The sequence below is a fragment of the Topomyia yanbarensis genome, chromosome 2 (assembly GCF_030247195.1).
Source record: "Topomyia yanbarensis strain Yona2022 chromosome 2, ASM3024719v1, whole genome shotgun sequence".
Lineage (NCBI taxonomy): Eukaryota > Metazoa > Arthropoda > Insecta > Diptera > Culicidae > Topomyia > Topomyia yanbarensis.
Genome location: NC_080671.1, coordinates 468638979 through 468661847, shown reverse-complemented (window position 1 = coordinate 468661847; position 22869 = coordinate 468638979).

The following is a 22869-nucleotide window of genomic DNA, read 5'->3' as shown; positions in this document are numbered from 1 at the left end:
ATATTTTATAAGAAAATTATATTTATGACTGGCAAATACTAAGAAATTTAGAATACTTGAAGTTAAAAATGTTTTCTTACTAATAATTTTTTAATAGTGCAATTATCGTTTAATCAGTTTACAGGCTTTCGTTGACAAAAAACATTGTTTTTCTGTAATTGTATTTTATTTTTATTTTTTTGATTTTTTAACAATATATTTGTATTTCTAGCATTTTTTTGCTTTTTTTTTAAATTTCACCAAAAAATATTCACACGGAACAATTAATTCCCTAGAACTCGCTATCATATAGTTTTGATGCACAAATGGCGATTTTCGAAAAATATATATTGAAAGTAGTGCATTCAAGATCTCATACGCCCTTTTTAAATATTACTCTTAAATAAAAATTGTTTGTTTAATATTGAAAAATACTTAGTCTCCCATATACATGAAACGTAAAATGTTTCATCAGAATCAAAGATGGTCACCAATATTGACGCAATTGAATCAAACTTGATGGAATTGCTTTACAGCAGAAAAAATCTGTCACGTTACATAAGATAAACTGTGTTTTCTTAAAAATTAATAAAACTTTAAAGTGTTCACTACACACATTCAAAAAGTAGACTCAAAGTATTAAGAAAAAATGCAAGTTAGACATTGTATGCATGCTGTTGGTGTGGTCCACAAAACTTTTTTGAATTTTTGATCTGTCACGTTACAAGTTATTTGGTTTCCATTACTTCACAACTGAAAATAAGCAATAATCCATGTTCATCAAAAATTTTCAAGCAATATCATCAAATTTAAATTAAACTACGATAGAAAAATGTGGTTGCAAGCAAAAAGTTGAAAATATGGATTTTGTTTACCTTTTTATCTCCTTACGGTCTTTTAGTCACTTTCAGGTCATGCAATTAGCATCAACAAACTTTCATAAATGACAGACTTGCAATTTTTTTCTGGGATCACCATTCATAATTTTTAATATTAGAGGTTATATACATATAGAAAACAAACAGTTTGACGCAAAATTTTATAAATAATAATTTCGCCTGTGGTTGCCATTTTCGGAGCCTTGACCATATACAGAGGCGCTATATGCTCAAATTACGTCTAGTTCAAGATGTGATTGGAACGGTAAATTTCTGGCCACCAAAAATAATTGTATCAAGGTCGCTAAACTACGGTTAAAGGTTGAATATTGCGACATTTTTTAGGATAATGGATACAGAAATATGCTTTCTTGACGAAAAGTAAGGACACCTTACACAAACAGTAGCAAACATTCTGCGTGGAAGTTACATGAAATGGACATATAATATACAAATGTGAATATTCCAAAATAATTTCTCGTACTGCATGTGACTGAGCCCTACGTTTTTATTACTAACTCGACATTGCAGAAATTGCTTATTGGCGTATGTTATAGAAAGGTTTATAAAGAACAGCTCATGTTAAAAAGAAGGAAAATAACTACTGCAAATATCGTAAACACAAGAATAAATAAACAGGAATCAATTTACAACAACTTAACCACCTACTGTGCCAATTGGATAATGTTTATATTTTCCTATTCATCAAATCAAACGACATACGGCTAGATCGCATTCGGCCAAATGGCATTAAAACAACTAATAATCGGCCAATTGACATTTGGCCAATTTACCTGTTTGGCAAAATAACATTCGACCAATCGACCTATTCAGCCAAATAATGCTCGAACAACCGGCATTCGGTCAAATTACCAAACATAGTTTTTAATGGCACTGTATTTAATTTAAGGTGCGTTATTTACCATTATTTATTTTTTTATTTCAATGATAGAGGACCATAAGGTTGTCATTCGCCTCTTTTCAAGTTAGAAAAATCTCTTAAGAAGAATCGAACCCAGCTGAGCTGCGTACAAAGCAATCGATTTACCAACTACGCTATGCCCGCCCCTTTATTTACCATTAGAGTTTGATCGAGAACATTAGGATTTTTTTTGTTGAATTCATATGTGACTGCAAAATTCTTCACAAAAGAAAAAAATACATTGTTGAATAATTAAACTCTCAACACTATTTTCCTTAGAACGAAATTTAAACAAGGAAATGTATGTTGTTTTAAGATAAAACAAAACCTTCTACGAACATAGCAATCGAACCACACCTTCCGTACATAAACTGACAAAAGTCTTGCCTTCGAATATGTGTATGAAATTCCACTGCAAAGCTTTCCACAGAAATCTCCTTCGCTACTGAGCGACTGCTTGGATGGGGGCTAGTGAGCATGCTGCGGAGCCTCCGCCGGTCCACGTGACGCCAACGAAGATCGGAGCCAGCATAAAATCGAATCGCAGTCGTCATAAAATCATTGCCGCGCTTTATATTTTCATGGCATGCTTTCGTTTGTCTATTTACAACGAATTCTCGTTCGTTCGTTCACTCTTTCTCTCTCGCTCGCTCACCCTGACTGTAGTACCGGCCATGTGTTTGTGCTTTCCGCGGCTCGGAGTAGTGGAACTTCGGCTCAAGTTCGTGCCGTGTGTTGAATATTCCACCAGAAAAGCCCCATCATTTCGCATCCATACCGTCATGCGCCACCGAGGCGAAGGCGGAGCAATCGAATATCTACACCCAGAGATCTTACGCGGGCTTTGCTTGGAGGCATTATTTTTTGCTTCCCACTTACCTACTATTGCCGTACGGATTCGGAAGACGCAGGCAGGGGGAAGGAGAGTAGAGAAAAAAAAACCTCCAACCGACTCGTGGAAATGGAAATAGTTTCCGTCGCTTTCCACCAACCAATGATGACAAGGCGGCAGTCGGAAAATGTACTGTTCGTTTCCAATTTTCATCGCAAATAAAAGTGTGCATGCAAAACTCTCACACTTTTTGCCCTCTGTGTGTAGCTCGTTTTCTTGTAATATAATTTTAAGATGAACCATTTTTGTGTTCGTACAGCTCACTCACCTCTGAATAGCTCACACCACGCTGCTCGTATTCAAGCTGAAACCATGTACGGAGCCCGCATAACCAACTTTAGGTACCACAGCGACGAATGAATTTAATTTCTTTTCGAAATTCCTTTATCTAGGAATACATTTTTCATATAAAGTTGACGCAAACAGCCATACACCCCTGTCCTGCCCTGCTGCCATATGCACCGACAGCTCGGAACTTGTAAATGACTTCTTTCTTATGTTATTTTGTGCATCGGGTTGCCCTTTCCATGACCTCTTGTGCGAACTTCCGTTTTTTTCCCGTGGAAAGATTCAATCCAGGGGACACGTGGGGCGCGGGAAAAAGTTCTTTATTAATTTTCATATAATCAAGTATGGCAATCCAGTAGACATATACCTAGTCGGTAAGCACACACATTTCAAAATTGATCGCATTCTCTTTCTTCTCCCTCATCACAGCAGGCGGGCGCTTTTACATATAGTGCAGGAAGAAACGCCATCTTTTCTACTTTTATTTTTTGCTCGACAACAACGAAAAAGTGCTACTGCTCTGCTACTTGAAATTAATAGTAATTAAAAATGACGCTACTGGTTTTTTTATAGCCTCCGGGAGTAGGGGCTCTTTATCGGGCGAGAAATACCTCTGTACCAATGCTCGATGTACCTACCTTACGATGGGGTGGGCTGGAAGACGGAGCAGTACAATGTAATTTTTCAAAACCATCGCCACCATCAGCTCGTTGTTGTTCATTGGTTGGTTCGTTCGTTGCCTATCATCATCATCATCATCATCATCAGCATCAACATCAACATCAACATCATCATCGCCATTAGCCCCACTGGAAAACAGCAGCGTTGGGGAAAACGATGGAGCACGAATATCGATTCCTGCCGATAGATATAGATAGATAAGACTGCTACTCTTCATGGATATCTGTGAGTCTGGTTTACAATTTGCGTTTTAATCACTGTGGCAAAACTCGACGGATTTTTTTTTTTTCTTCTCTTTGTTTGCGATAGTACCTGCGAGTGTTGTTCCGAGGATGGATTCCGATCACGTTCGTTGGATGCATAATCGCCACCACATTTATTTTGATTAATAAACATCAGTCCGGGCTCATTAACTATGGTGGAAGGCAATAATCGGCTGATTCAAATCATGTCTGGTAGGCCGGGCCGAGAAGGCGTTGCCGGGCAATGGATCGCTAAACTGGAGTGTAATGACCGGTTGGTGTAGAAGGATATCCAGTTAAGATCGTGTGGGATCTTGGTGTGCCACGATATTTAGATATCAATGGGGGCGGAATTTTCATGTAAAATCCCACCAAAGAAGCGCATGCTAGGTGAATTATGTAATCACGCGAAAATTGTTTTAATATTGGACGTTTATCATAAACATTTTTTTGACCTTGAAATTTTGACAGAGAATTCGAAAAGTAATGTTTTGCGCAATATATATAAACAAAACATCATATTTTAAAGCTAAGCTACAAATTGATAACTCGTACGCATAAATACAAATTTGCACATAACCAAACAACCAAAAATTCCTCTTCAAACGGAAATGGCAAGTTTTCATGATTTCCACGAAAACTCTGCCTGGACGTACATAGAGAATTATTTTTTGCTTATTCGGACCCATGGAAGGCAAGGCAGGCTTCGGAGCATGGCCGTCTTAAGACCACTCGGGGCCCCTGGGCACAACTTAACTAAGGGGCCCCTATAATTGAAAAAAAAGTTTTCACATTTTAAATCTGCTCATCTTGAAAATGAGTCCATTTTATATCGGTGGCGGTGGTCAGCTATTTTCTTCCACGCCCCTTATCACCTATTTTATAAGGTGATTCATCAACAGTGCTATCTTTGAAAATAAACTATCTTGGTTATGTTACTAATTTCCCTGATCTTATTATATTGCAAATAATTAAGAGGTTTTTTTTTATTATATTCAGAATTGCACATATTTTTTCGTATGTAATTTTAAATGTTCCTTAATTGGATGGCATTGGAAGGGAACACGTATCCGCCGGTTGATGCTAATCGAGCTGATATTTCTTTGGACTGATCAAACTAATTTCTTTGTTTGTTTAGTGTTTGTTTGGCCAACTGGGAAACTAATCCACGGGGCATTTAATGTGCCTGGGGAATACGCATGGTCTTGCCTGAGTGAAATGATGACTGTTAATTCATATATTAGGGGTTGAGAATTGGCAGTTCGCGAGAAGAATTAGTAGCTTTTTATCAATTTGCAGCATTTATATCAGCACGAAAAATATATGGTCGGTGTTGGGTAACCTTAAAAAATGAGATAATCATAGCACTGCATAAAGAATTTTTTCAGCTATATTCGACTTTTAGCTGATTTGAAATATGTTACAATCAGAGTTAAAAATAATCGAAGCTTTTTGTTGACGGTTGAAAATGAACCTGATGCTACTCGCGGTGAATAGAAAAAATTTTCATTCAAATATCCATGTTATTTATTCAGTTGAATATCGTACAATATATTCATTTCGCTATTTACCTAGGAAAATGTTTTCAAATGCCGGTAAAGCATATGAAACAACAATCATCATCGCTTACATTGTGCCACGGCCTACTTTGATGCGTTTGATTCGTTGTTGTACGGTCGCTTCGTGTAATAATCGGAGATGAATGAAAATCTGCATGTATGAATGGGCGGTTTGTTCGTTTGACGTTTTCAGCTGCGTCACTGAATATTGAAAATGAATGCGGCTGAATATGATCAATTTTCATTCAATGAATTTGAATATTTTTAACTCTGGTTACAATAAGCAAGAGTTATAGCAAGAATTAATTTCAAATTATAATGTAAAGATTGCTGCGATTCAAGCTTTAAACTCGTTTTTTCTCGGAATCAATACAATGTCACTTAGTCTGATCTGACTCAACACCGACCATATGTTTTATTGTAATATTCATTGACTTACTTTTAGTCTCATTAATTAATTTAATGAAATCAAATTAATTAATTGTTCTCATTGTATCGAATGCTTTCAACTTGTCATGTTAACTATGTTTCTTCATGAGCATAAAAATATTCTAGCTTGATTATTCACGTAAAAGGTGACAGGTTACTTTCTTTTCGTTCTTATTGTCTCCAATCTTGTTCTAGTATTTAGTGTAAAAATTAGCGTCATCGGTTGTATATTCGACATACAACGCTAGTCGTTTCAGGTATTTCGGTAGTGCTTATTTTATACCGTTTAAAATGCGCTTCAGTTAGCTTAACAACGCGCGCGAATAATGATAACATAAAAATCGCCAGCTTATTCAATTGTTCGCGGAGAAAGCAACCAATATATAATTCTCGTTTTATTTTCTATATAAATATCAAAGTTTATACACGAAAAATAATACTTGCATTATTGAATTTTCAATTACATAGGTATTGCCATATCTATATCGACCAATGTCTCGAAACACTAAAAGTAATCGCTTTTCATGGTATTGTATTGTTTTTAGAATGGCGTGATTCGCTGGAATAAAGAAACAAGGAATAATGAAATCGTGAACATGCTGTTAGATTCAATTAAACATGAGCAACACTCTCGACTGCCGTTGCTTTTTTTACAAACCGATCATTTCCAAATTAATTCAATAAACTATAAATCTATCATAAATTCTCGGCAGCTGGCTGCCCAGAGCAATAAACACATGATAACACTTCTGAGAGTTGCATAGATTGTATCTTTTATCAAGGTGAATCCAGACTTGTGTGACTCTTTACCCCATCCTACTAACAAAAAGTCCTTCCCGTGGTAAACGTGGAGATGCAGAGGTATACTACCCATGATCGCATAGTTGTCCCGTTTTCTATGGGTTTTCCTATCTTTATGGGACTGATATACGATCATGGGCAGTATACACGGTCTCCATAACAACGTTTGTTACACTAATGGGATTTTTCATTGAAAAACCCCGGGGGCGGTGGGTTGCACTGGTAGCAAGCCACTAGACGCGTTTCATTTCTACTTCTGCTAGAAAGTGCAAAACTAGTGCAATCCACTGCTCCGGTGTTTTTCAGTGAAAAACTACATAACATTCCTTTCCTCCCCCGATGACTGTAAGGACGTGGCCGGCGCCGTTATTGATATTGCAAAGTATAGAACTCTCGAAACGTGAACATGGAGAATGGATAGCTACTCCCAGGCCCCATTCGCTGATTCTTTGTGCAATATCGTTTGTTCTGGTCAGTCACGGAGTAGCAACTACGAATTGTACGGTTATCATTCTCATGCTCATGGTCATGCTCAATGAGGTCATTTTATATCCGCAGCTTAGATGGACCAACATTGCTATTTTAGAAGACTATTACTGAAATACCACTTTTAATCGACAGGTAGCTGGCTACTGTTTTTCGTTTGTATTTTCAATAGATTTCATTACTCGTCTTTTGACTCTGGCGCTAATTAAGGTCCTTTTTCTAGAAGTATACACCACAAGTTTTGTGCTTTCGTTTGGGGACCATCCATAAATGACGTAGAATTTTTTGAATGATTTTTAACACCCCCCTCTCCCATCGTAGCATTTCGTCACAAACCTCTGAAAACCCCCTGGTAATTATGTAACTTGACGGTAACTCTTCCCCCCCCCCCCTTGTCCCCGCATTTTTTTTAATGAAAAACGATGTAAGTTATTCCCCTTTAAAAAGATACGTAGCATGCCATGACCTCCTGCCCCCCTGTCGTCACACATCATCACAAAATACAAAACTCCCCCTCCCCCATCTAAAGCTACGTCATTTATGGATGGTTTCTTATGATAACGGTTCGGAGAGGAGACGATAGCGAACAAGTCTATATATATAAAAATCAATGTATGTTTGTATGTATGTCCGCTAACTACTTCTACACTACAAGTCCGATCTTGATGAAATTTGGCATACGTATTCTTTCCCCCAAGAAGATGTTCATGGTATGTTTTTTTGGGGGGGGGCACACTTAGCTTTAGGGGGGGGGGTTGTTTTTTAGGCAAAGAATTATTTATATCTCCATATTTATTAGTATTTGACATATGTATTTCTTCCACTGAGCCGATGGATAATGTGAGTGGACCAAGAAAGGGAGGGGGGGGGGGGGGGGTTCTGATGTAATTCTTATCTATTCATTCAATGTGATTATTAGCGATGAATTCAATTTTCACATAAGTATTCCTTCCACTAAGGAGATGGTCATGGGGTGGTTTTTGTGAACAATGGGAAGGGTGAGAAGTACCTAATCCGAGGAAAGGGTGAGGGGGGGGGGGGGGGGTGTGTACTGAAGAACTTTTTTAGCTATATAGATTATATATCATTTGGCACCAAAACGGTGGACATGATTGTTGGTTTCGGAATCTAAAGGAGAGGGAGGGTTTCTGATGCAATATCTATCAATTACTTCAAAAATCTAAAATTTTGTTGCATGTATGTTTACCAGCACATAAATGAAATGGCAAGAATTGATTTGATAGAGATTTATTACGCGAATGACAATATAATACTGATGAATTGCATGAATTTGTCGAAAATTAAATTGAAAATTGCACCTGCGATCGCTTCATCTGAAGTTAAATCAACATTGTTGGATTATGGACGAACAGCTCTACCCTAAAACAGCCACTAAATCCTGCGCTTGTGGAAAACGTTACTTACAATACCAATCAAAATTCGGATGTAAGCAAAATGCTGAAAGAATACAACACTGTTATATAGGACGAATTCACGATGACCCATAAAAGGAACTAATCGAATATTTGGTAGCGTGGTCCGCGATCTTCATCAAATTTTATCCGTTAGTCGACACCTACTGATGAAATCAGTTCTTGCTTAAGGGGGTAGGATTATTGTTGAAAAAATATCGTGCTTAAAAAATGGCGATACCGAGAGTGTTAGTCTATTCAGACAATAATGCAACATTTAAGCAATATTTTCCTTAATGTTCACCGCAAAATATTGAAAATCTTCTGGAGACACCACGAATAAATGCGATGTACAGAATAACTTTAAATCTACTGAACCAAATTGTTTGAAATTTTGCACAGTTCTCCTTCATATCATAACATCATTAAAGATCATAACTTTGTTCACCAAAATTAGTTTCATGATTTTTTTTAGCGAAAATTGAATTTTTAGCTGCAGAATGCTATAAAAATTCAAATATTAGGAAAAAAATAAAAGCTTCGATCAATACCTGGAGATATGTAGAAGAACTGTACAAACCTTGAAAACGATTGGCTCAATATATCTTGATTTATGATTTACTCTACAAAGCAAGTTTTAAACGAGATACCTCCAGAGATTTTCTGTCACTGGCTCAATTTTTAGTATTCTGCTATGATATTTGAAGAAATACTGTTCAATTGTGCAGTAAATATATGAAAAGTGAATGAATATACTAACACTCTCTGTATCGCCAAAATATTTTTTTAAATGCACCATTTTTTATGAATTAACTTTACCCACGTCCACCAACACTCCGTTATGTCTTCGTATCATTGGAAATATGTTTCGAAAACAGAACTTTTCACTATATGTGCATACTCTTATTGCATGATTCTTATAGTCACCATCGCAGGTTAATTCGCCAAAAAAGTTAGATATATGGGTTGGGAAAATGTTAATCGATGCAACAATAACTTGCACCACATTTTCACATGATTTTGTAACATAATACAATCTGTTGAAGAATTAATCGATTGCGTAAATTGACTTCAATTTCAAACACTACTCCATCCAAAATAAAATCGATGGTAATTCTGTTACGCATATAAATCTATGGATTATCGTATTGAATTATTTAATTCAGTCGATCCACCATGCTTTCCGGAGTAGTGGTTTTATACGTTACCAACCCAGCAGTCTCCGTCAGACGAAGGTTTTTATATTTAATCGAAAAAATAAAGTTCTTTCTACGAATTTTTGCGATTAAGGAAGTTGCTTAAGGTGTAAATTGATAAAAAATATTCGAAAATTGACAATAACTTTGTTGTTTCGAGAGCTACAGATTCATCGTTGTTATAAAAATGTGTATTTTATCGCTTTTAACAACTTTGTAGAAGACACTTTTAATAATAAAAAGTAATTGTAAAAAGTTATATTCGAAAACTGTTTTGAAGGGGTCTATCCCAAGCAAACCTACATATCTCGCTACTGTTACTATATAGAGCTTTAGTATCTTCAGTAAAGATTTCCACAATAATATTTTATAGAACTTTACTGAAGACAGTGAGCTTCTAGCTAAATTATTTGGGGAAATAAATTTTCTATCTCACTTTTAGGGGATTAATCACTCAATTTATTATATCAAAACATGCATCTATTTATATCCAGAAAATTCTTCGAAAAAATCCATTCTCCAAAATCAGGATCAGGAGTTATTAAATTTTGATCGTGAAAACGTCGTTTTGCAACACTGTGCACCGCATGTGTTGCAATTGAAACTTGGTGTGCCTATTATATTAGTTACTACGCAACATCGACCCACCACAACTGTGCTTTGGTTGAAAAATTTCATTTAAGCGACCATTGTAGCTAGAAAATATAAAGGAGCAGATGTACGTCGAATTCTAATGATATCAAGGGATTTCAAACGATTGTGTGTAGGAAAACAGAGCAATTAATTTAATTGTGCTCCAGGTGGCCAAACTAAGAACATTGTTTATCCGCGAGCAAAAATATTTGGTATTTTTAATATTTTTAAAATATTTCGTTTAGTCCTGATGGGTGTAGCGAAGCGCACCGGGTTACAGCTAGTATAATTTATATTTTAGACAGAGAAAGAATGACCGGAACGATGACAATTCAACTTTTATTGGACACACTGAGAAAAATATGTCCTCGAGCAGGAATCGAACCTGCGATCTCCAAGTCTCTAGTTGGATGCGTTAACCACTCCACCATCGAGGAACTGTGAACCTGATCCACTGGAGCTAAGAATAGATAACGATTGAGTTCTGCCTGAGAAGGGGCGGTAACGATTGCCTTATAAGAGGCATTAGGGTAGATGGGTCCATTGGTAGGTATTGGGGCTGCGTGTTTAGATCGTAGAGTCGCCTCTCTGGTATTGGTGATAGGCATTCAGTGCAGAAAGAGACCGAAGGCAAAAAAAATAAATATTAACAATAATTAGCCTCTTCACCTTTCGAAAGTACAAATGTTTCAATACCTTCATTATTTCGTAAACAAATAAACATAGCGAAACATCGAAATTACTCGAACCTATTGATATGAGTAGCACAATCCATTTCAATGCCAGTAATGTAAAACAGTCAGAATAGGAATGCCCGCTGCCATGAGGCACAAATCCTTGAATTCCTACGAGATCCGTTCCATTTCTGCCAGTATATATTGATCCGTGACGCATAGTTTTCCATTTGAGCATAAACTGAGATTTTGAAATTAGCAAAGCAAAGCTGCAGTACAAGAATTTTCTGCTTATGTTAACCATATTTTAAGACAACATTTCAAGAATATTAAGAAAAAATATGCATCGTGGCAAAAAATATTGGGATCAATCGAAAAAAAATATACACACAATGTAAGTCACCGAATGCCCAAGATTCTACAAATATCTTCACGCACATTTGCCTAAACTCCTTAAGTCTGATTTAGGGTAAGATTTTTTTGATAAGACGAAATGTTGTGCAAAAATAACATAATTGGTTCCGTACCAGAATACGACGTCATTTTTGGAGGATTTCATGAAGATTTGTTTGTTCAAGATCTCTGATTTGATGAAGAAATGAAAATTTGCCACATCCGTGGATCGCTTGCCAAACAAGGATTTTGTACCGAATTTCAACATCTTCTTCCACTTTGTGTACAGCTTCCTTGCCATTTTTTTTACCTTCATGGTTGCTACCGCTACCATCACTCCGCTTGATTGTTTGATGCTATTCAGATGTCACATGGGATAAGGTGCATTAAGCGATTCCGAGCTGCTACTGATCCATTGTTACCTACAAGAGTTATACACAATTTAGTGCTACCATTTTTTGGAACATGACATTCAGAAAGATTCTATATTCATCCTAAGTTGGGGGCACCTAAAATCCCGTGGCCCAGTGTGCCCATGCGTAAAGACGGTACTGCTTCGGAGGCCTCTTTCAATCTTCACTCGAAGTACGAGTGTTTAGCACGCAAAATATAAAAAGTGATGAATAATGCAAGGAATCCCTCAATATTTGTTCCACAGAGAGTTTCGAAGTCTGCCGATTGAATTCAGTTCAACGTCCGTAACTAAAGCCAAACATAATAATAACTAAGTAAATCAAAGTATGTCAGTTGCTTCTGTTCTATATTACAAGGAAAACTGTTCTCTTCGGTTTCTATGGTATTCCCAAACAACTTGGTGGAATAAAAATCATTTTACGTCGAGGAAGCTAGTAAAATGGACGGTTTACGAAGTTTAAATCTCGAAGAACTAGGGTGACCATACGTCCTGGTTTCCCAGGACATGTCCTGGTTTCCCAGGACATGTCCTGGTTTTGCATTAACTGTCCTGGTGTCCTGGGAAGTCGAGGAAAATGCTTTATTTGTTCTGGTTTTTCTCCTGTAAGCCTAATATATTTCTATTTATTCAGTCTTCGATTTTCACTATGCTCCAGATCGCAGTAACGACCGACCACAACCATAACTGCAACGTATACTCATTAGGGTGGGACAAAAATAGATTCCAGCTCCTAACAACTTTTTGGGTAACATTTGGGTCCTAGAACATCTGTGCAAATTCTTAGCTTGATCCCTGAAACTAAATTTTTGCGCCAACTGTTTAAAGTTTACATGGAATTTTGTACGAGAAAATTAACTTTCACAAATAATTCCTCCAGGAGTCGCAAATTACTCCCTAAAAATAAACCGTTATGTGGCTTTTGTAGGAAATTTAACAAAGAAACAAAGTCTCGAAAACTACGAAACGATCTGACGCTTGAGAAAAAAGTTATTACGCAGAAACCGATTCATGCTCTGACGATTGATAAAATATTCATTTTTTCTAGCACCACTGCTGTTGGTTGTCCAATTATACGCAATTTTGTTTTAATCTTTTCTTAATGTGTCTAAATCGTTTATCTATACAATTTGGCCACTACGCAAGGTTTTGAGGGATAAATTGAGGCTTCTTTTGTACATAATAAGAGAAAGTTTAAAAATTTGTTTATAATTAGACCGTCAGAAGCAGTGATGCTATGAAAAGTGAAATTTTCATCAATCTTCAGGGCATCAATCGGTTTTTGCTTAATAACTTTTTCCACAAGTATCAGATCGTTTTGCAGTCTTCTAGACTTTGTTTCCTTGACAAATTTCCTATAAAAATCAAAATACAAGAGTTCGTTTTCGCTTTCTCGTCAACAAACCTGAGCTTCTGTATTTGCTTCTCGGGACGTCACTCGGGACAAGTCAGTTGCTTTGAACGTTAACATGTGTGCGAACTGTTTGGATTTTTTTTGTGCTTAAGGACCGATTTCTTCACCCTCGCTTAGCGCTTAAGCCAGGTTTAAATGTACTAGTAAACCTGGTTTAAAAGTTAAGCGTGGGTGAAGAAATCGGCCCTAACTAGTGCTAATTTGGGTACTAGTTTAGATACATCGTCTAGCTAGACACCCAGATGGTGCTAGTTACTGACGAGATGAATTCAAAACACAAAAAATAAAACTTCATTTATTTGTTTGTATGTGGACAGTTTGAAAGCAGAAGCTGACATCTTCTACATTTTCGAGCATAAGTGAACTGCATGATCTATATCTGGTGCACTTTTGCTCAATAATCCCTCTCATAGGTAGAATGGATCCTGAATGCGCTATGTCGGGAGAACGAATGAAGAGGAAACGAACCAAACATTTCATTCATTGCGACGGGCATGAATTGAATTTTGTTTTCTTTCAAGTTCACGCAGGGATGTCAATTTTTTCAAGCTCGGGCTCAAACTGATATTATTTATACCGAGCTATCCGCCAGTTTTCATATAACAATCGATTAACGGAGAAATTTTTGGTAACACGGTAGGTTTTGCAGCTCTCAAATCGAGAGATAATGGTTGTCAATGGAGATTTCCAGGCATAGCGCAGGGAAGCTACTTGGGATCACTGATGTTTCTGATTTACGTCCATGTCGTATTTTTAGTACTAAAAACACCTCGCGGGTCCTGCACAGACCATCTCAGCATGAAACGTTTGCTTATGGTGGTGTAGCAACAACTGCTCCTGTGGAATTCCGATGAAGGACTTTCTGGAAGAGCTCTTCCTCCCAGACTCCCAGAACTTTTTTACTGTCCAAGCTCCGCCTGCCAGACCCCAGAACTTTTTAACTGCCGAAGACATGCGGAAAAGGCAATGTCGATTGAGAGGTAACAGGGGGAAGCAGTACCCTTTCGACTGTCCTGATTTTTTACTCGTCTGATATGGTCACCCTAACCCCCCCCCCCCACCCATTTGTTGTTCGAAGAACAATTCCTTAGACCGGGAAAGGTGCCGCTATGCATCTAACCCACAATTACATCAAAAGATGTCTCTGAAAGTCGTCAGTGAGGAACCAGTGTACTCTTGGAAACCATAAAGAACTTTTATTCCATCCAGTCAACACAGTCCCCAATTCTGCCTTTCGACAGGTCTATTGAATTGAGGACTGCGGGATGTTGCCTTGTGTATTTCATTTTTTTCCAGAATTCGACGAACGCTCCCTGTATCAATCGATTTCATCTAGACAACTTCATGTAAGTGGTTACCAAGAGAGGATTCAAGAGCATTTCTACGAAGAGATTGCTGCAGAATTGAATGTTCCCCTTTAAACACCAAAACTCTGGACAGTGAAACTTCTTCTTGTGAGCGTAGTACGCTCGTATATCCTGCGACCAGCTCTTGTTCTCCAGTGCAGTATGTACTAATTGTGGGTCTCCATCACTTTGTGATATGCTTACTATTTCAGTCCATGTAAGCTCCATGTACATCCAGCTACCAGCCAGAAAATGTTTCTCATTTTCTTCAAACGGTTCAGTTTTCTACATTACGGGTATATTTCGAATTTATTTTCGAAGCAGCATGATGTCATGGAGTACCTTCATATATCCCGAACTGAATACACGCAATGCTTAGCAACCAACATCTGTGCTCATCGTTAAGACAAGTCTCGACAAACATATGATTACGGCTTAAAAGCCAACTGTCAAAATTCTCTTTGATAGGAAATTCCGGACAAACCGTTACTCATCAATCACAGCTGTTGGTAGTAAACAAAAGAGAAAAGTTTTCTCTTTCATTAACTGCTGTGAACTGTGTTTAGCCAGTAACGGTTTGTCTGGAATTTCCTTTTAAAGAGAACTTTGACAGTTGGCTTTTAAGCCGTAATCATATGTTTGTCGAGAAGTAGAGCTAAGAAAACTGAGTGTCTGCGGATGTCCTCAAGGTGGTATGCTGTCACCACTTCTATGGAACCTTGTCGTCGATGGCTTGTTGATGAGATGTTATGAACCTGGGCTTCCGATATATGGTTTCGCCGATGATTATCATATAATGGTCACCGATATTTGCATTGACACACATTTTGACACCACAAGGACAAAGTTCTTGAATCACGAGTTGGTACTTTTGCGGGAATTCGCTCCGCACACACGCGTTATTTTGCGGGCTGGATTTGTACATCGTTGGTAAGCAAAAACAAACCGATCTGAGCTGCAACGAAACTAACTGGCTCAACTACTTTGGCCGCCTCTCGCACGATGTAAATAAACCGCCCTCCTTGCGCCATCGCCTTCGCTGACACGCACCATTCCCGCAATTTCAGCACACTTTTCGACAGTTAGGGAGAATAGTAGCCTATCTAACTCGATATTCCTTATTCACAAACATAAAATATGGGAAACTCGTCCGGTGTTCATGAAGCGTCGAAATTGACAACTAATCTTGGGGAAGCCCTCAGAAGCAACTTGTTTTATTTTCGTCAAGCATATGTAGACTACATAGAGTGGTATTACAATATTTGCTTATATACTATACATTATTTCTACGATTAAGTTCAAGTTTAATGTTTCCTGGACATGGAAAGGTCGATTATTGCACAATTTTCATTGTAATAACGCATCATTCTATTGATGGGACTATGTTTAGCATACTTTGTCCTAAAAGATTGTTCTTGGAATAAATTACGAGTTCTTAGTTGACAGCTAGGTACATAAAATTTTATTTGCGAAAGTAATGATGCGGATTGTGCACGTTGAGAAATAATGTCGTTGATCACAAAGATCAACCCCTGAACACCAATCGATGTAAAGTTCCCGCCGATGTGACAAACGACAATTCAGCGGTCACCGGAGTCGTGAATTTTCTGGTAAGCCTTGGAGTACAAGTTGTTTTCAGACAACACCACGGCTTCTACAGCATTGACTGTAGTTAAGGTTGGGTTAAGTAGCTTTAAAACAGAGAAGTGTCCTCTTTGGAAACCTGGGTTTACTTAGCGGATCAGAAGGACTCCGCTTCTCTTTGAACTCACGACAAGCTATCCCAACTGGCCATGTATACGCCGCTTTAGTCTTATCTTTGAGATCCGTAAGCTAGCATATTTACCACGAGGAACCAACTTAATAACAGTGATATCCGAATTTCCGAGTTTGTCCGCCGCTGGCTTGATAATACTTTCATCAGAAACATCGGCCAAAATGCCTGACACATGCAATCGACCGGCTTAGAAACATTGGAGGTTGTAACATTGTTGTCTATCGCTTTCTTTTAACAGAGTTGAAACAAAATTGCCGTGGTTCAGGAACCGGCGTTTTTGGTACGGCATCGATCAACGTTTTGAAATTTGTTCGAATTTCTAACTTTAATTCCTCCAATATGTCGTTGTCAGTTGTTTTTTCGGTCACCATTTGGTTTCGGACCCAACGGACACCAAAGCGTTACGGAAACGTGCTTTGTCCAAGATATTCTTGCATTCAAAATAAGTTAGGCTTGTTAAGAACAGCTTCAAATAATTCGTCATTTAATCCGCAGAATTTCGCGCGAAATGTCGTGGAGCAAAAACCGCCACATTTTACAGCATTACGACCATTGGAAAAAATGTTAGTGCAACTCTCCAAAAATCCATGTATTTTACGATATGGGGTAGTGTAAGGGTTACTAGTTGAAGTGCTCGGTAACAGATGGCGCCACTTACACTCGAAAAGATGATGGCAGGTATGGTTTTGGCTACAAAATTCACGTAAGTATAAAATCGAAGGAGCGCAAGGAAGAACTGACCAAAACTACTACTCACCTTTCTCGTTCTGACACTCGGATTTTTCGGTTGGCAGAAATTAAAGACAGCAGCAGCGAAGTTGTTGATTTGTGCTGGGTGATGTACAATTACGTTGTGAAACAGCTATGAGGGTTGGTTGTAGGAGGTGAAATATGGTCGTATGTGCAAATCAACAATAACGTTCGAGTCAGCTGACTTTTGACTTGTCGCTTCTGCTGATCGATGCTTGATCAATACCATCCGCTGCAGTTGGCTTATCGAGAAACTTTCAAGCTCCGATCGAGGCTTTGATAGTTTGGATTCAGTCTGAAATATCGAAAACAGTTTAGATAGCGTTGATAAATCGAAACTACAGTTCTTATACATTACCGTTTTCTTCAAACGTCTGCTCTTTGGTATAGGAGGAGAAATTTTTTCATCTATTATAGCCACCAATGGGTTGCAAAGTAGCGAACAATTTTTCGGTTCTGCAGCAACTATGGCGGAAAATTGTGATGAGCCCTCACCCGGTATATCGTTGCGTTCCTTCAGGCCGGTTTTATCAGATCCAACATATATGTATGCTATACTTACAGTTCACCTTTGATACTACTGGGTTTTCTTCAGCTCCTAGGTCATAAACTATTTTTTTACCTTCTTCATAATTCCGTTTTTCTGTTATTTCCATTCCAGTTTCCATCAATTGTAGGGTTTGTATCATTGTAGGGTTTGATTTTTTCCAAGAGGACGCTTCCGAATAGCTGATATGATGAGCCCGAAATGTCCTTGTCGATTTCATTTTCTTTATCATCCTGGTCAATTCTCGAATAGGAAAAGTCTATTTCCAGCGTATGAAGCTCTTCAAATGTTCATTTTTCTGCCATGGCGCATATTTTCACCGGAGCCAGAGACAACACAGTTTTGTTTTGAATGTAGCATGCAAGATGCGGAAAGAGAAGGTGGAAACATTTGCAGTTTTTGAGTAACATCAACAAAACCAACCAATTGAAACGAAGCTTGTAAGTACGTAGTAAAAATAACTAGTGATAGTAAAGGCACAGACAAACAGACATAACACTATAGCGGATCATACATTTTTCATATATTAACGGATTGATATAATTGCCACCAATACGTCAATCCTATTTGAATTCACATAGGGTGACCATATGAGGCGAGTAAAAAATCAGGACAGTCGAAAGGGGACTGCCTCCCTCCATTACCTATTAATCGACTGTGCCTTCTCCACATGTTTTCGACAGTTACAAAAATCTTGGGTCGGGCAAGCAGAGCTTCGACAGTAAAACAGTTCTGTGGGTCTGGGAGGAAGAGCTCTACCAGAAAATTTTTTGTGGGAATTCGATCACCGTGCTTTTTGGATTTACACGCGAAGTTCTTGCTACACCACCACCAGCGAAAGTTTCATGCTGTTGTTGGAGAAATCGGAAATCCTGAATTGAGCAAATGAGACGAATTATTATGAGATCTCTGTGCAGGAACAGGCGAGGAGTTTTCAGCACTAAATACACGCCATTGAAGCAAAGCAGAAACATCAACGGTCCCAAGTAGGTTCCCTGCACTATATCTGGCAATCTCGAATGACAACCATTTTCTCTCGATCTGAGAGCTAGGATCGAAACAGTTGCAAAACCTACCGTTGATTCAAAATTTCTCCATTTTATCGATACTCCCTGTTATGTAGTATACTTGACTTTGTTAGTCGCTGTTCACCGTCCAGCCATGAAACCATGCCCATACGCGAAGTCATGCAAATCACTTAGTCCGCTTTCACTCGGTTTATTTTGATGTTGTATGGGTTTTCACGATTACCTGGTTTGATTCGTTTGTGGGACCAACGGGTCACGATTATGTATCCGTATTTTTTGTTATTTACTTTATTGTCGGGGGTGCTGGCAGTTGATTGGTAAGCAGCATCACAATCTACACACGCTGTGTGTTGATTCTGTTGTTCCAGTATTCGTTGGTTGCTGAGTTGCATCTCCGGTTGTTGGTGATTTAGTTAATGTTGTTGGGTTTGCTCGCAGTTGATGTTGTTTCATTAGAGGCTTTCGCACATGGTTTGGCACGTAGGGATCTGTCCTTCATATGTGCACAGCGTGATTTGAGATTTGCTTCTCACGATACGAACACCATTGGATATACCTGGAAAAAAGTTTCTCCAGGTTTCAAACTTTCACCGTTACGTACTTCGACATCAATAGTGAATTTATTGGTTGTACGCGGGAATAGATCGTGCAGACGCACACCAGTCTTATCATCGTCAATCTAAACCGATATTTTGATTCTAACTTGTGCAACGACGTGTTGCATGTTGTTTCCCATAGCCAAACTTTTCGCCATGGCCAAAGTTTTAAATGCTATCAGTACCGCATTACGAGTATGCGCCTTTATTAATTGTTCCACTTCGCGAACACAAGGGCGGATTGGACAAACGACCACTGTATTGTATCGAAGATTGTTCAAATTTTGCTGCTGAGTTTGAATCATTTTTAAATAAACGGTCGATACCGCATCAATGCTTTCATAGAACGGTGCATTATTTTCCACACTGGCTCTGGACAACTGTTATTTTTCGATTGCTTTGCTGGCGCGGTACATATAGACAGCAGACTGTATGTAGAAACGTTCGTTTGATTCACTGCACACTGTTAACAAGCAGCGCAATTGTAGCTTCCGATCCGATTTAGATGAAAAAGTAGACTGATTAGGAACTGGTATTGATCCTAAAGGGGTTCTATAAAAACCAGCTCAAGAGAGCGCTCAATAAGGTTATTCAACGACAGTTGTTTGGTCATTTTCCTTTTTATGAAATGGATTTCCAGTAAAACGAAAAACTGCCACTTGCAAGAGAGCTCTAGAAGAAGCAGAATCGCCAAAACTTCGATGTGTCTTCTTAGAGGTAGGTACTAAGACAAATTTTTCGGATCCCGGAATCATTGTTTCATCGACATTGATAGCGGCCAGAGTTTGGTCCACAACTGGAATCGGTTCAATTTGTTCGATTGCCAAATGTTGTTGCAAACAGACTACAGCTCATTCATATGGTACGTACATACGAACGCCTCTTTCTCTTTTCAATTTCCATGTAAAAAAAGCAAGTTGGAAAAAGAAATAACGAGGTGCTATCGAGAGATTAAAAAAGGCATCGGATGGTACAATTGAGAGATTCGAGTGTATTAAGTTTTGTTTGTCGTACTCTGGAGCAGAGTGAATAAAGCGAAAACTCAATAATTAGAAATATAACGGGTGTTCAATAAAAAATGAAAATGATTTCAATACCTTTCTGTAATTCAAGAAAAGAGCGTAAATAATTTTCTGTCCAAGAGAATTGCTCTCTGAACTCCTTATAAATGGGAAACATGTTCCTTTTCGCTCGGGTGCTGTCAGTTCAATCGAAGATGGCGTCGAAACAGCAAGTACTCCGCGAGCGTGTTGTGCGGTTTTACGGAACACTTGGCCATCGTGGAAAAAGCTTACGGTAGACCACTTTCGAGACGAAAACGTGCCCGTGAGTACGGTTTACCAGATCCTGGCATCCCTGAGCGTGGAGCGGAAGGCCGGTAGTGGCCGCCGGCGAAGATAATGACGAAGAAGAAGAAGAAAGCGTTGAAAAAGCCGTTCGACCACAAGGACGAAACGAGTTTGCGTGATGCCGGCCTTGATTCACCGAGCCCTCAAGATGGAGGACATCATCTGTCGGAAGAAGACTCGGTCCCTCGACGACATGGACGAGCAGATAGCGATCGTGAAATCGCAGTGCCGGTGGATAACGAACAACCACCGCGAGACGTTGTTGCTCTCGAACACCCCCATTCCAGGAAATGACAGCTACTATTCCAGCGACAAGTCGGTCACACACCCCGAAGTAAAATATAAGCTTAAGCATAAATTTAAAAGAAATGTTATGCTGTACATCGCCATATCGGACAGAGGGATTTCAAAACCGTGGTTCAAGCCGAGCGTTCTGGCCATCAATCAACCAGTATACCAGTAGAAGTGCCTTGAGAAAATTCTTCTGCCGTTCTTAAAGAAGCATCATGCGGTTGGGAAGTACGTCTTCTGGCGGGACAAGACGTCTTCCCATTACGCCAAGAAGACGCTGGAGTATCTTGAGCAGAAAAAAATACTGTCCGTGCCGAAAAAAAGGAATCTGACAGTGCCGTCCAGTGCTCTTCTGACAGCATCGCGACTAAGTTCCGTCGTACGGCTGACCAGGGCCCCTTCTCTAATATTCATTGACGTTTTTTTTTGAAGAATAAACATTATGATTTTAATAAAAAATTCTGAATTCGTTGAAGATTTTTTTTGTTTTTCAACTACTTGACTGAAAAAACTCTCATTTTAATTGAACACCTGTTATTAGGCTTACAGGAGAAAAACCAGGACAAATCAAGCTTTTTCCTCAAGCTCCCAGGACACCAGGACAGTCAGTGAAAAACCAAGACATGTCCTGGGAAACCAGGACGTATGGTCACCCTAATTCACAGCGTCTTCTTCAGCGGCCCATACACATTTAATATTTTTGTCAGTACTAAATAGTATTGGTCTTATCGCTTATGCCCTGAAAATTTTTGATTAGGGTGTAAATGCCAGCTGTCAAAATTCACTTTGAGTTAAAATTCCTGGCAAACCGTTACTCGCCAATCACAGATGTTGGTCTTAAAAAAAAAGAGAAAAGTTTTCATTGCTATTAACTGTGAACGGCCAGTAACGGTTTGTTCGGAATTACCCTTTAAAGAAAATTTTGACAGTTGACAGTTCTTTATTTCTTGTTGCACAGTATCGAACGAATAACTTCTCTTTTGATTTATATATTGAACCTCTTGAAGAGTTATTTTGATAAAAACAGATGATACGCTCGAGCTTGCACATTTTTGGGTGATGCCAGTTTAACATACTTGTTTTTCCAGTAGCCAGTTTTGCGGTTTTTACATCCGCTGAGTGTCTATTGTAGAAACTATTGTCCGTGCTTTTCCTGAGATGACGCGACGATTTTTTTTTCGTAACAGCAAGAAAGAAGGTGGTGCAATTTAGTGTAAAAACCTTACTGTAAAGAAAACATTCGAAAATCTGAGACTTTAGAATCATTGTTTATAGTCAGTTTTGTTGACAAATTCAGTTAGAATAAAAAATTAACACACATTAAACTTGGGTAATGTTTTTCAGCATTTATTATCATATGCACCAATTCAATTGGTCGCCTCAAAATGATTGAATGGCGCATTTCCAATGAAACTTACAACACCTGTTCGAATTTGTTTTTATTTATACCAACGATAAAAATTAGTCTGAGGACTTTGCTTTTCAGTAAATTTTACATGCATCGCAGTTTGCCACTTTTTATTCATATTGCGTACTTCCCATCAACCTGGACTCCGCAGTTTCAAAGTGCGAGTGATCAAACTGCTACTGAAAACTGCTAGCTGTCAAAACACATGTATTTCAAGTGATAGAGATGGTACTTTCATAGATATACCAATCGAACTAACCAGTCCATTAGAAGAATTTCATAGAAAAATAGTAAGTGCACAGTGCGGTTAGAATGCCGTTTTTAGTGCCACAAGCAATACGACCTGTTATTTCCTCGGTTGTTCCTTTGGCTACCTACATGTCAAAAAACGAAAAATATCGCTGCGTTGCGGTGAGCAAAACCCTAACCAGTGAAGGCTCAAAGAAAACACTATGAGAATGGTCGCTATAGTAGCACAGTTTACTG